The 11,600-nt window shown below is 50.4% G+C and overlaps 1 pseudogene; it reads right to left on the reverse strand.

The window, feature by feature from the left end:
• Window positions 1–11,130, reverse strand: part of LOC114102443 (ribonucleoside-diphosphate reductase subunit M2-like) — a 57,639-nt pseudogene extending 46,509 nt beyond the window's left edge.
• Window positions 11,131–11,600: the final 470 nt, after the last annotated feature.

Raw genomic sequence — 11,600 nt, forward strand, 5'->3', positions numbered from 1 at the left:
TGAGTTCATTGGTGCCTGGATGACGTGTGACTTGGAGTTCTTTATGCGTGAATTTACCACTGAGCTTGAAGAAGATTTTTGGAAATGTGTTTATTTTATCTAAAAATGGCAACAGCAGGTTATTTGTTGAAACATATTTCTTCTTATCAAGATACTCTGGTTTTCTCAAGTGGAGTGGACATCGTGTCCAAACACCAGCTTCCTGATAAAAGAATGTTGTTTTTTTCCCGCAAAGACAACATGTGGATCTCAAATCCTTTATCAAGACGAGAGTCTCCCTTTAGTAAATCCAGACGCCCTCTGGGGTCCAGCTAGTGAATTTTCAAAAGGGATTCCTAACAGCCTTTTCAGCTTTAAAATGGATTTTTATACTGAAAAGCATCTTATGATTTGGAGTGCTGTGTACAAAGCCTGGATTGAAGGTAACTACTGAGAAAGTGGTGAAATAATCAAAACTCTAAGAAGCATGGAAAGATTTTTAAAATGGAGGCTGGATATCTGGCACTGACCTTGTGGCACATGACATAACAGCACCTGGCCTGGGAATGAGCAGACAGGCTTCTGGAGAACAGGGACGAGGTAGACTTTGAACAGGTGAATTTGCTGCTGCCTCTAGGGCAAAACTGGTGCAGTGACCCAGAAAAAGGCCTAGATGATAAGATTATTGATGTGCACATAAATTCTCAGGAAGAAACCCTGATACAGAGAGGCTCCGAGCCCTATCCTGTAGATCTAGAGGTATTTGGGGCTCAGAGAGGTTGGAACACTTGTCCAAGTCACACAGTTTTCACGTGGGAAAGTGGGATTCAACCCCAGTTTTAGCTATATTTACTCCTTCCAACACATTAAGTTCCTAGTCATAAGATGTTGTCTCCTCAGTGGAATCCCTCTTGAGGTTTTCATACTCTTGACTATGCTGGGAAAAGGAGAGATCTGTGGATGGAAGGACAGAGGATTACGAAAGCATCTCCAGACAGATGCTCCAATTCTCTGCTGCTTTACCCAAAGCACGTGCTAACTCACCCAGGGCAGGGGTTGCACTGCTTTCAAGGGACTCAGGGGCTGCCCATATAGCCAGTGGGGACCTTTTAAGGATAAACCCCAACATGCATTTAGTGCTTCCATGGTGACAAGGGTTTGTCACTGTACTGTGTAGGTCGGAGGGTTGTAAGCACAATGTAAACACATCAGGGGCCCAGAGAGATGGTCTAAATTCATTTGACAAATGATTATGAAGCCCTCACTCTGCATCACCTGGCTCTTAGGTTACTTAACATTTTGGAAACACTATGGCCCTGGGATAAACAGTGCAGACCTGCAGGCAGATGGGGCTGGATTGAGTCCTTGCTCTGCCACTGGCCAGCTGGTGGCTTTGGGCCTATGTTTCCCATCAATCAAATGGATATAATGCTAGTACCTGCCTCATGAGAGGTGCTGAATGAACCAAATGAATTATATATGGAAGGAATTTGTAGCAAAGCCAGACAAGGGAAACTCTGTGAATACACAATGTGTTGTCAGCTCAAGGACAGGGACAACATCCACACGAGTGTTTAAACACATGTTGGCTGTGCCATTGATGAGAGGTGCTGTTGAGGAAGTGGAAGAACGGGGAAGGGGACTGGGGCTTTGTCAGGAGAGGTTGTCAGGAGAGGCCTCCATGACCTGTGAGAAGGTCACTCCTGTTAAGACTTGAACAGGTTTTGCACGAGAGCATTCCGAGAAACAGGCAAGACAAGGGTCCCTTGAGCCGCCACCTAATGCCATCTGCATCGTGAAGCTTAGCTGGATCATTTTCTTTCTTTTTAGATTCAAAACATTAGAATCTCCTACATGTCCCATGACCCTGAATTCATTCATGTCCCCTCACCTGTGGAGCATGGGTATCTGAGTGCCGCCCCCTCTTGGAGTCTCCCTGACTCAGCCTGGGTCCAGTTTTCTTCCTCTGGCCACTCCCACCCTGCTTCCCTCACTGTTAAGATGGCTAGTGCCTTGGTCACTCTCTTCGAGCAGACAGGCCCAGGTGACCCTCTTCCCCTGTGCCTCAGTGCATTAGGGGGTCTCCATGCAGGCTCCTTGTGATTTTCCCCCAAAGGTGCCCAGCATGTGGTCCTTCCCTATGGAACAACATTCAAATGTTGCTCTGTGAAAGGGGGTACAGAGGGCTCATGTGCACTGCATAGATGCCTCGGCCATGTGGCTGCCTCCTCTGGAGACAGCAGCTCAGCTTTCCCTTTGCCCTAGAACAACTGCAGCAGCTCCCAGGCTGGTAGGGGATGCTGTGGGTGTTCACAGTAGGACCTGGGCCTAGAGCCAAGCACCCACTCTTCCCTTGGCCCTGGTCGGGGCCAAAGAGCTTAGGATCTGGGAAAAGGGGCCAGTCCAAATCTTCCTGTCCCACTTCATCATTGCGACTCCATGCCCATGGTGGCCCCCACCTTGTGTGACTTCCAGGATACCATCCATACTGTGGTATATCCTGTAGTCCACTGCTGCTGGACTTTAGGACCCCAAGCTGCAGTTTTGTTGTTAATTTCAGAGCCTTGCAGCCATTGGCATGTCTCTTTGTCTTGCTCTGCTCCACAAATTAGTGACAGGTGCATCTGAGTGATTCCCCCAGAGCCCATTACAGCATCCTGGGGAAAAGAAAAAAAAAAATTGTTCCCCTTTCCCAAAAATTGTGTGTTAAAAAACTAGTCTTGGTCTTCGATGTTAGCCAACTCTCTTCAATTTGATCTGTCTCAAAAGAAATGAGAAAGTGCAGGGGCTTCCCCCCTGGGTAGGAATGAAGCATGACAGGAGCCTGGAAACTTGGCAGAGATGCCCTGGATCGAGGTTCTGGCTTTGGGCCCACTTGGCAGAAGAACTGGGAGAAGCTTCCAGTTGTCCCAGTGCAATTCTCTGGGTTGAGGTGAGGCAGGCACACTTGTGGTTTGCTGTGCTGCAGCCTCTGAACAGAAGAGAATCAAATCTGCAAGGGACTCTGTGTGTCCCACTGACCTCAAGTCAGCGAACAGTTACCAGTCTTACGTATCACCTACTGTAAGCTGGGCACATTTCTGCCCTGGAGGAGGACACAAGACGCCTTCATGTTCCCAGGGCCAAGATGAAGGTGGGAGCCCCTGGGCCCCTTGATCCTGCCCCATGTGATTCCTCATCATGGAAATGAGTCCAGATGTGCATAGCCACCCGGGAGGGACATTTCTCACTCTGATAACCTCTGGGACCCTTCCCAGTTTAGAATCTAGAATTTCCCACTTGGGACTTTGGGTTCTTTGGACATTAGGAGACATCCAAATGACTGGAGGCAGTGTTTGGCCCAGATGTTTGGCATTAGGGAAGTGTAACACACAGGCCACTTCATACTGTTTGCAGAGAATTGAGATATTATGTTAAATACTTTTCATATTCTTGAGGAAATTGGAGCTTCTCTGTGCTTTGTGTGGGACAGGGGGAGCCTGGTACAGTGTTAGGGGCTGGAATCCCCAGCAGACTAGCTCCTGCATATCTATGCACCTTTTCTGCTGGGTCTGGTCAGGGTGCTCTGTGACAGTGTGGGCCTTAAGCTCACAGTCTTCTTGGCTTAAAGCAGACCCCAGAGTGAGGGGAAGATAGAGTCTGCCAACCTGAGTACCAGCATCCTGCACACCTCGCTTCCCCTTCTCCTCCAGAACATTTCTCTGTTCAGAGCACTGTCCGCCAAGAATTGGGCCCCGAGAGGCCCAAATAGACACCAGGCAGCCCACCTGAGCAGAAAAGGACAAAGGACCCAATTTAAAATACAATCTTGGGCAAGCCGACAGTCAAGGCCTCTTTTCCCAATCCCAGACTGGAGTCCAGTGGTTTGGAATAAGGAGGAACTTAAGGTTGAGGGAAGCCCCAGTGAGGAGGAGCCTGGTGACCGGCCTTACCATGATCTACCAGCAGGCGGGAACTGTGCGGGCAGGTAGGCTCGAGTAAGAGGTCCTAGGAAGCAGCCATGTGTGTGCAGATGTGTGAAAATGTACTGAGTATCTGGGCCTGGTAGGAGGGACCCTTAGGAAGGAAGCTTCATCAGGCAATACTGAGCTCTTGGCACCTTGTCCTAAGGCTCTGAGGACTATGGCAGGCATGGCCTGTGAATGACAGGGCCTCTATGTGCCCATGGCTCAGGGAGCATGAAGATCAGGTGACAGGAAGCCAGGTTATGGCAGGAGTTGTTGACAGTGTGTAGGGGGGACAAGAGGGGCAGGCTCCTTCCAACCTATGGAGCAAGAAGCCAGGCTGCTAGAGTATCTCCATACTCCCCACAGAGCACCACAGAGAGGACTTGCACATTCAGCAGAGAGGTGTGTCATTCCTGGGTCTCAGAGGATGGGAACCTCAGGCCTCCTTAGGGGAAGGTCAGCATAGTTCAGAATATCCATTTCTGCAGATGCCAAAACTTATGGATACTCAATTCCCTTATATGAGACAGTGTAGCATTTGCATATAACTTATGTATATCTTCCTATGTTCTTTAAATAAATTCTGGGTTACTTATAATACCTAATGCAATGCAAATAGTTGTTAGACTGTATTGTGTAGGGAATAATGACAAGAAAAATATCTGTGCATGTTCACCACAGAAGCAATTGTTTTCTGAGTATTTTCAATTCCTGATCTGTGGATGAAGAACCTGTGGTTATAGAGGCCCACAGGCTGCTCAGGAGACACAGGATGGCATAGTAACTGCAGGCCTAGGGAAAGCAATGGGGCTGGGTCCAACATGACCAGAACCCAGGAAGTTTGAATCTGGAGCAAAAGGCCCCTGGGTGGAAGGCAGCATAGAAGGTTATGTTAAAGGAAACTCACTGGTACCAGGAAATATTTTGAGGCCTATATGTAGGCCTTTCCCCTACACCAGCACTTCAATATGAATTTAGCATGGAGGGCATGAAGAATCCAAGGTTCTACCTCTTGCCTGGAGGCATGCAGCTGCCTGGAAAAGACCCAGTAATATGGACTTGGCTCAAGGGGCCCCAAACCTGATGTAGTCCATGGCAAGCTCTGGCCTTGGAAAGAGATGGTCCAAGGACTCAGAGGGCTCAGCAATTCCCACAGGAAGGGCTGCTGCCATCCAGGAGCCTGGGGTAGCCTGTGCATCGTCTCCGTGCCTTGGCCTCCCTCCCCCTTCCTCAGTTTTCCGCCATGGCCTGGACTGAGACACGGTGCCAAGCGAGGGAGGCTATGGTTGCTGTGGAGGCAGGAAAGCCCAGGGCCTGGCTGGAAGGTCATGTGGGAAACTTCTGCTTGAGGAGAGTTGCTCAAATGGGCCATTGGTCCCCGGGATACAAGGCCTTGTTTTCCAGTCACTTCTTCCAACGGAGAAGGGGGCCCTGGGGCAGGGTCTGCCTGGCTCCAGCAGCAGAGGCATGAACAATGGTCTTGCTGGCTGCCCTGTCTCACTCCCACAGGATGTGTAGCCCTGGCGGCCGGCTGCTGCCCTCTGGGAAGACCAAAGCTGCCATATGAATGTGATTCCTTTGAAGGACTCCTCCTGGGAGACAGGGCAGTGGGGCCTGGTCTTCCTGCTGCCCTGTTTTCTCTTTCTACACAGAGCTCTAGGCTCAGGCATGAGAGTGGGCATCAAAGAGGTTGTCATGGGAGTGGGTAGTTCTAGGTATGGGGGTCTTCTATGGACAGGTTCATGGCAGAAGTGGGTCCATGTGCAATAGGAGAGGGGAATCAGTGTGTCTGTCCATAGGTGTGAGGGGGCTCTGTAAGGTGGGGTGCACTTGTGCAAGTGAGGAGATACGAAGCCACAGGTGAGTGGGATGTCTATAAATGGTGCAGGGCTGCAGTATTTGCTGAGAGGGAGTGCGAATAAGTTGATACTCCTTGGCTCTGATTGACACTGATGATAGGAAAACCCTCCCTTGCTTGATGCCCCCCTAACTCAGCCAAATCCTACTCATCTTTCAGAACTTCAATCAGATGCAGGTAGGGCTGTGCCCTTAGGTTGGGTCTTATCACCCAAGGCTTTAATTGTCACTGTGAGGAAGCCTGCCTGGCTCTTTCTCTAGGAAAGGAAGGCCCTGAAGGTTTTGGCATGCTTGAACTATTTTGACAAGAGAATGGAGTCTGGGGTGGTGCAGAATGGATGAATGAAGGAAAGGAGAGTTGCTCATATGGGTGGTACCTGGTTGGACCCCAGGTCATGTGTCCTAGTGGGGGTATGAGGACTCAGAAGAAGAAAGAGGATCAAATGCTGATTCCATAAAGAAAGGGATGTAGAAATTGAGACAGAAGAACTCTGACATATTGAACTCAGGGAACAAAGGCCAGTGGGCCACCCAGATGAGAAGATTTGGGACAGTATGACACACAGGTGTTTATGAATTTGTTAACTATGTGACTCGTATACAGTGTGTGTGTGTGTGTGTCAGAAAGAGATAGTTAAAAAGAAGAGAAGAGAAGAGAAGAGAAGAGAAGAGAAGAGAAGAGAAGGGAAGAGAAGAGAAAATGGAGCATGCATGCATATTCCTATCTGGTACCTTATCCAGGTCCCTATTGCAGAGCCTGAATGAAGCTGCATCATCAACATGACCAGCAGGGGGCGCTGTGCCGCCAAGCTAATAGAAATGCCCTTTCAACAGCTGGAACACACATTTGTGCATTTTTGGAGCACGTGCCCATCCCTGGCCTGGCTTAGCTGTTGATCTAGCCCTGGCCCTAGCTGACAAACCGTCCTCACCTCATCACCTCCTGTGCTAATAATACCACAGGGTGTCACACTGGGTCAGCCCAGGCTCCTGGAGCCCTCAGCTCTCCTTGGTCCCAAGAAAGATATGCACAGCCTGTGGCAAGAAGGCATCTGGATCCAGGTGTGAAAATAAAGCTGAAGAAAGGGAAGGGGGTCCCAGCTCACAGTCTGGGACCTGTGTCCACACAGGAAGGGCAAAGTGGAGCCTGGAATGCCCCAGCAGAGTGTGGTTTGCTTGGGGTTGGGGAATGGAGGCATGTGGTGGCCCTGGAAATGGCTGTGGTACCCTTAGGGTAAGGTGGAAGCCCCAGAGAGGTTGCCTCATCTCTGCTCAGGTATGTCACTCCCTATGCAGTGATCTCATGCCATGTGAGGACAGCTCCATCAAGGCAAAGATGGGTGCTGGAGTGGCCCGGAGGAAGGTCCAGATCAGATGAAGGGCTAGGGGTTGCTGGGCATAGCCTCCAGTGTGGGTATATCTGAAGTGGGTTCTGAAAGGTGAGTAGGAGTTGGCTGGGCCAAGGAAGCAGGGGACAAAGGAGGGATTTTCCATGATCAGAGTCCACTGATGGCAACGGCAGCTGCCTGCAACAGTGAGGGGAGGGGATCAGCACTCGGTCAGGTGGCCCTTGTTACATCATCAGAAAGTGGGAGCTTGAAGGAAGGGTCAGAAGAGGAGCACTTGTGGAAGGTCGCTGGACCACATTTATAGTAGCAGAGTCTGGGGGAGAGAAATCAGTTCAAGGGCAAGGGAGCTGGATATGGTCACTGTAGCCAGCCAGGGTGATCCCAAATTCTGTCCTCTTGTTTCTAGATTAGACATTAATTCCAACCCAGTTTGAATCTGGGCTCAATAGTTCAACATCTTTGGAGCTTGGGATTCTATCTGTGAAGTGGAAAGGGTGGTGGAGAGGCAGGCAAGGGGGCTATAATGAGCACCATGATCTAAGTGCCTCTCACACAGAAAGGTTCAAAAACATGTGCCCGGAGTTCTGCAGGTAGGGGAAGCTGGGAGGAATTCATGTAATTATCTAATTTTGCTCCTTTTTGTCTAACATGAGGCAGTGTTCCTATTTTACAGATGAAGAAACTAAGGCCTGGAGAGTCAAGTCTCTTGCCCAAGTCCCACAGCTAACCCGTGACAAAGCTGGTCAGTGCCCCAGACATGTCTTCCCCTTGCCATCTGAAGAGCAACCCCATGTGGGAGCTTCTTCAAGGGCTGTGGGACTCATATCCTGACTGGGGTGCCTGAGTGGAAGAAAAATGTAGCTCTGTTTAGACATGGTCCTCAGTAACAACAGAGAAGGGCTGAGAAACCCAAGCAAGCGTCTTCCCTGCAGGTCGGCTCTCCTGGAACTGCTGGGACTTGACCCTTTTGATGGCCTCTGACTCATTTGTGATCAGTTGTGCAGGCTGACAGGTAAGTGGGTGGTCTGGGATCGCCAGCCAAGCAGGGCTGGCCAACCTGGAGGCTTCAGACTGCAGTGGGCCCTTCCAGGGAGGTCATCTGAGTTCTGGGGCAGCTCTGGGGAGGACAAAGGGGCATGACTGTGGTGGGGGGCAGGTGCAAGAGAGCAGTGTGGAACCTCTGAGGAGAGGCTGCCAGTCAGTCCTCAGGGTGGTCAGGGGTTAGGCGTGGGTGTTGGGATACCAAACAGAGGTCATAATCGTGGTGTGCGGGGCAGGTTGGTCCTGTGGACATGTTTTATTTGGCTCACAGAGTGCTTCTCATAAAATCTTGAATCATGTCTTGACATTTTCATATAAAAGTTCAGATCTGCAATGTCTCTTGAAAGTTGAAGGATTTGGCTGCACTGTGTGAAAGGAGAGCAGTGGCCCAGCTGAGCTGGTGGAAGAGTTACTGCAGACCCCACCGTGCTCTACACGGATCCCATTGCTTATATTCCCTGCCTAGACCCCTCTGAGCCCCTCTGTTGTCAGTCCCCTAGCAATGATATGGATGCCCTCCATAGGCCCTTGACTCTTGCCCATGACCTCAGTCTGCCTGTGACCCTCTACTCTGGTCACTCTTCCTAGAGTGGGGAAAGGGGGGTCATGACAAGTATCCAAGGTCATTGGTCTCAAGATTTTGGAGCTGAGTGTGGGGACCAGAAAGAGGCCCCCCTCCCCTATCCTCGGGCCAGTGATCCAGAGGATTTGGGTAAGTGGCTGCCAAGAGCAGCCATCATGGAGCCAGGTGGGGGCAGGGGATGCTTTCTTCTCCCATTACAACAGAGAGAAGGCCAGAAATAATTTCCTCAGCGACACTCTTGACATACAAGAGGGTTCTTTCCACTCAGAATGAGATGAAGGGAAAACAGACATGAGGGTCCTGAGACAGACCTTGCCGGACCGACTCCCCAGATAAGGACGGACAGGAGGGCAATTCTTCTCTACCTCAAGCTGAGGGGGCAGGAACAAGGGGCATGGACAGGAGAGGGTACTGGCTCTGGAAGGAGCAAGGGTGGCTAGCTGGTGTCAGAATACACATGGAGGTAGGGTAGGACAAGCGTGAGGACTGGGTCAGGCACTGCCGGGCAAAGGGCAGGACCAGTTCCAACAATCAGGTCCTTGGGTCTAGAGCATCTGCTGCCAAAGGACGGGAACCTGGAGTAGAAGAGGAGAGGGAAAGAAGAAGACTGAGAGAGGGAAGGAGAGAGGTACAGAGGGAGAAGAGAGGGAGGAAGGGAAAAGGAGAGAGAGAGAGAGAGAAAGATGGAGAAAAGCAGTAGAAACAGAGACAGACACAGAGAGAGACAGCGAAAGGGAGAGAGAGGAAGAGAGTAAAAGAGAGAAAGAGAGGGAGATGGAGACAGAGATACAGATACAGGAGAGCCCAAGAGCAAGAGGGCAAGGAATGCTGAATGGCCAGGAGGAGGCAGCGGGTCCCTGGGGGCTGTGAGTTCTCATCTGGCCTGGAACCAACTGGAGAGTCACTACCTCTAGGGCCTGAATTTTGAGCCTGTGGGGCACTGGGGGACAGAGTCAGGGAGAACACCCTGTGCTGACCATACTGACAGGCCAGGTGCTCAGGGCCTCTGCTATGTTGCCCAGAAGGGATTCCCTTTTATTAGGGACAGCATGGCGAGGAAGGCCTTTGCGCCTATGAAGTGCTGAGAGGACCACTGTGGTGGGTGGGCCTTTTGCAGATAACCAGTGAAAGAGGACAGGGAGGATTGTACTTTTCTCAGCAGCTGGTCATTTCAGGCCCTCTTATAGCCCAGGCCAGCTTGTGCCCTTGTGCCCTGTGCCTTCACTGAGACAGCCCAGCGTCCATGCCCTAGTGCAGCTTCAGCAAGACATGGAGGAGGGCTTTGGGATGCATTGACGATGAAATCAAAACCACATTTTTCCATGTTGGAAGGTGGAGCCGTGATAAATTTGGAAAGTAATAAATATCAGAGCTTTGCAAACCATTTCCCGGCATCTCACAGCAGACTGGCCTCATGCAGCCGAGTGGCGTGCCCCCAAGTGTGTGTGGCCTGGACATGGGGTCTGCTGTGATTGGTAAAGGTGGAGATTTGGTTGGGAATACTGAATGCATTTCATTAGAGGCTGGTGATGGGGCACTTCCAAGTGGATGGTTTGGAAGCCCAGAAACAGGCCATGAGGGGGGACAGAGCCAAGCCATGGTTATTCACAGTGCACTTTTCTAGCTGTTTCCAAATCTGCCTTTGCCAGCTGGAACTAAGCATGATTTAAACTACCCACCCTTGCCCCACAGGCCTCAAGGCATTGGTCATTCTTCTCTGTCCCCTAAATTCTTCAGAGCAAGCTCAAAGGCTACACCCAGAACTGATGGAGGGTCTGTATTAATCAGATGGTTCCTCCAAGTCATAAACTGGTCTGAAGAATGAAAAGGATCAATGACTGAATGGGTTTCCAGATGGGGTCTGCTCTGCCTTATTTCTGTAGTTGTTGGTGGCCTTGGCTGGCTGCATAGACACAGTAAACCTCCATTGGCACAAAAGCCCAAAGAAATAAGAGATCAGAAAGTGTCTGGGGACACTGGGGTCTGTGGGCCTTGCTGTGCTCAGGCACCCAGTTCAGGGGCTGCCTTCCCTACTGGTAGCCCCTGAGGCCTCTTGAGCTCACGCTGCCATTGTGATATTCTGGCCTGCCCCGGGGCAGCCTTCTGCATCACACACAGATCTAATGTCTAGTTTGATCTTTCCTGGTTTTCCTTCTCTAGTGCCCAATCTTTGTTGGCATTGGGCTCCAGCCCCATCACAATGTAGACTCCTTTGTGGTAACAAGTCCCAAGTCAAGGCCTCTACGTGGAGACAGATTATGATAAGGATTACCATAGCTTGAAGAAAGGTTATGCAGGTCAGTGTCATCAGCCTGCCTTTGCTCACCTCACCTCCTGGCTGGAACTTGGTGGTGATGGTCAAGTTCATGGGCATGGTCCACAAGTGTACAGGCTGCTGGATTCCACAAAACAGTATAAACCAGGTACCCAGAAGCCACGTAGTGTTTTTAGTTCCTTCTCCTTTCCTCATCTCTGTTTTAAAAAATTTAATCCCTGCAAAACACGTGTAGTTTATAAATTCACATAGCCCCAGCCTTGCTTCCAAAGGGATGCCAGGAGGCTAGAGCAAGTGGTTTGATTTCGGGATCTATCTACAGTGGAGCAGCAGTGATCATACTAGATAGGGTAAACTCCTTGTTTTCACTGCGTCATTCACATGAGGCACCAGGCCAGGCAACTTCTCTTTTCCTAGGAATACTTGTATGGCAGACCTGGGAAGGTCCCTTGGAGATCACTCAGGGCTAGCTCCTCACTTTGCAGAGAGAACACCAAGGAAGACCAGCAAGGTGAGGTGAATCCATGTGTGTGCACTGCTGTTCTTTTTCTGTTCTGCATCTCTTTCCA

The sequence above is a fragment of the Marmota flaviventris genome, chromosome 4, assembly GCF_047511675.1.
Source record: "Marmota flaviventris isolate mMarFla1 chromosome 4, mMarFla1.hap1, whole genome shotgun sequence".
NCBI classification, from domain to species: Eukaryota; Metazoa; Chordata; class Mammalia; order Rodentia; family Sciuridae; genus Marmota; species Marmota flaviventris.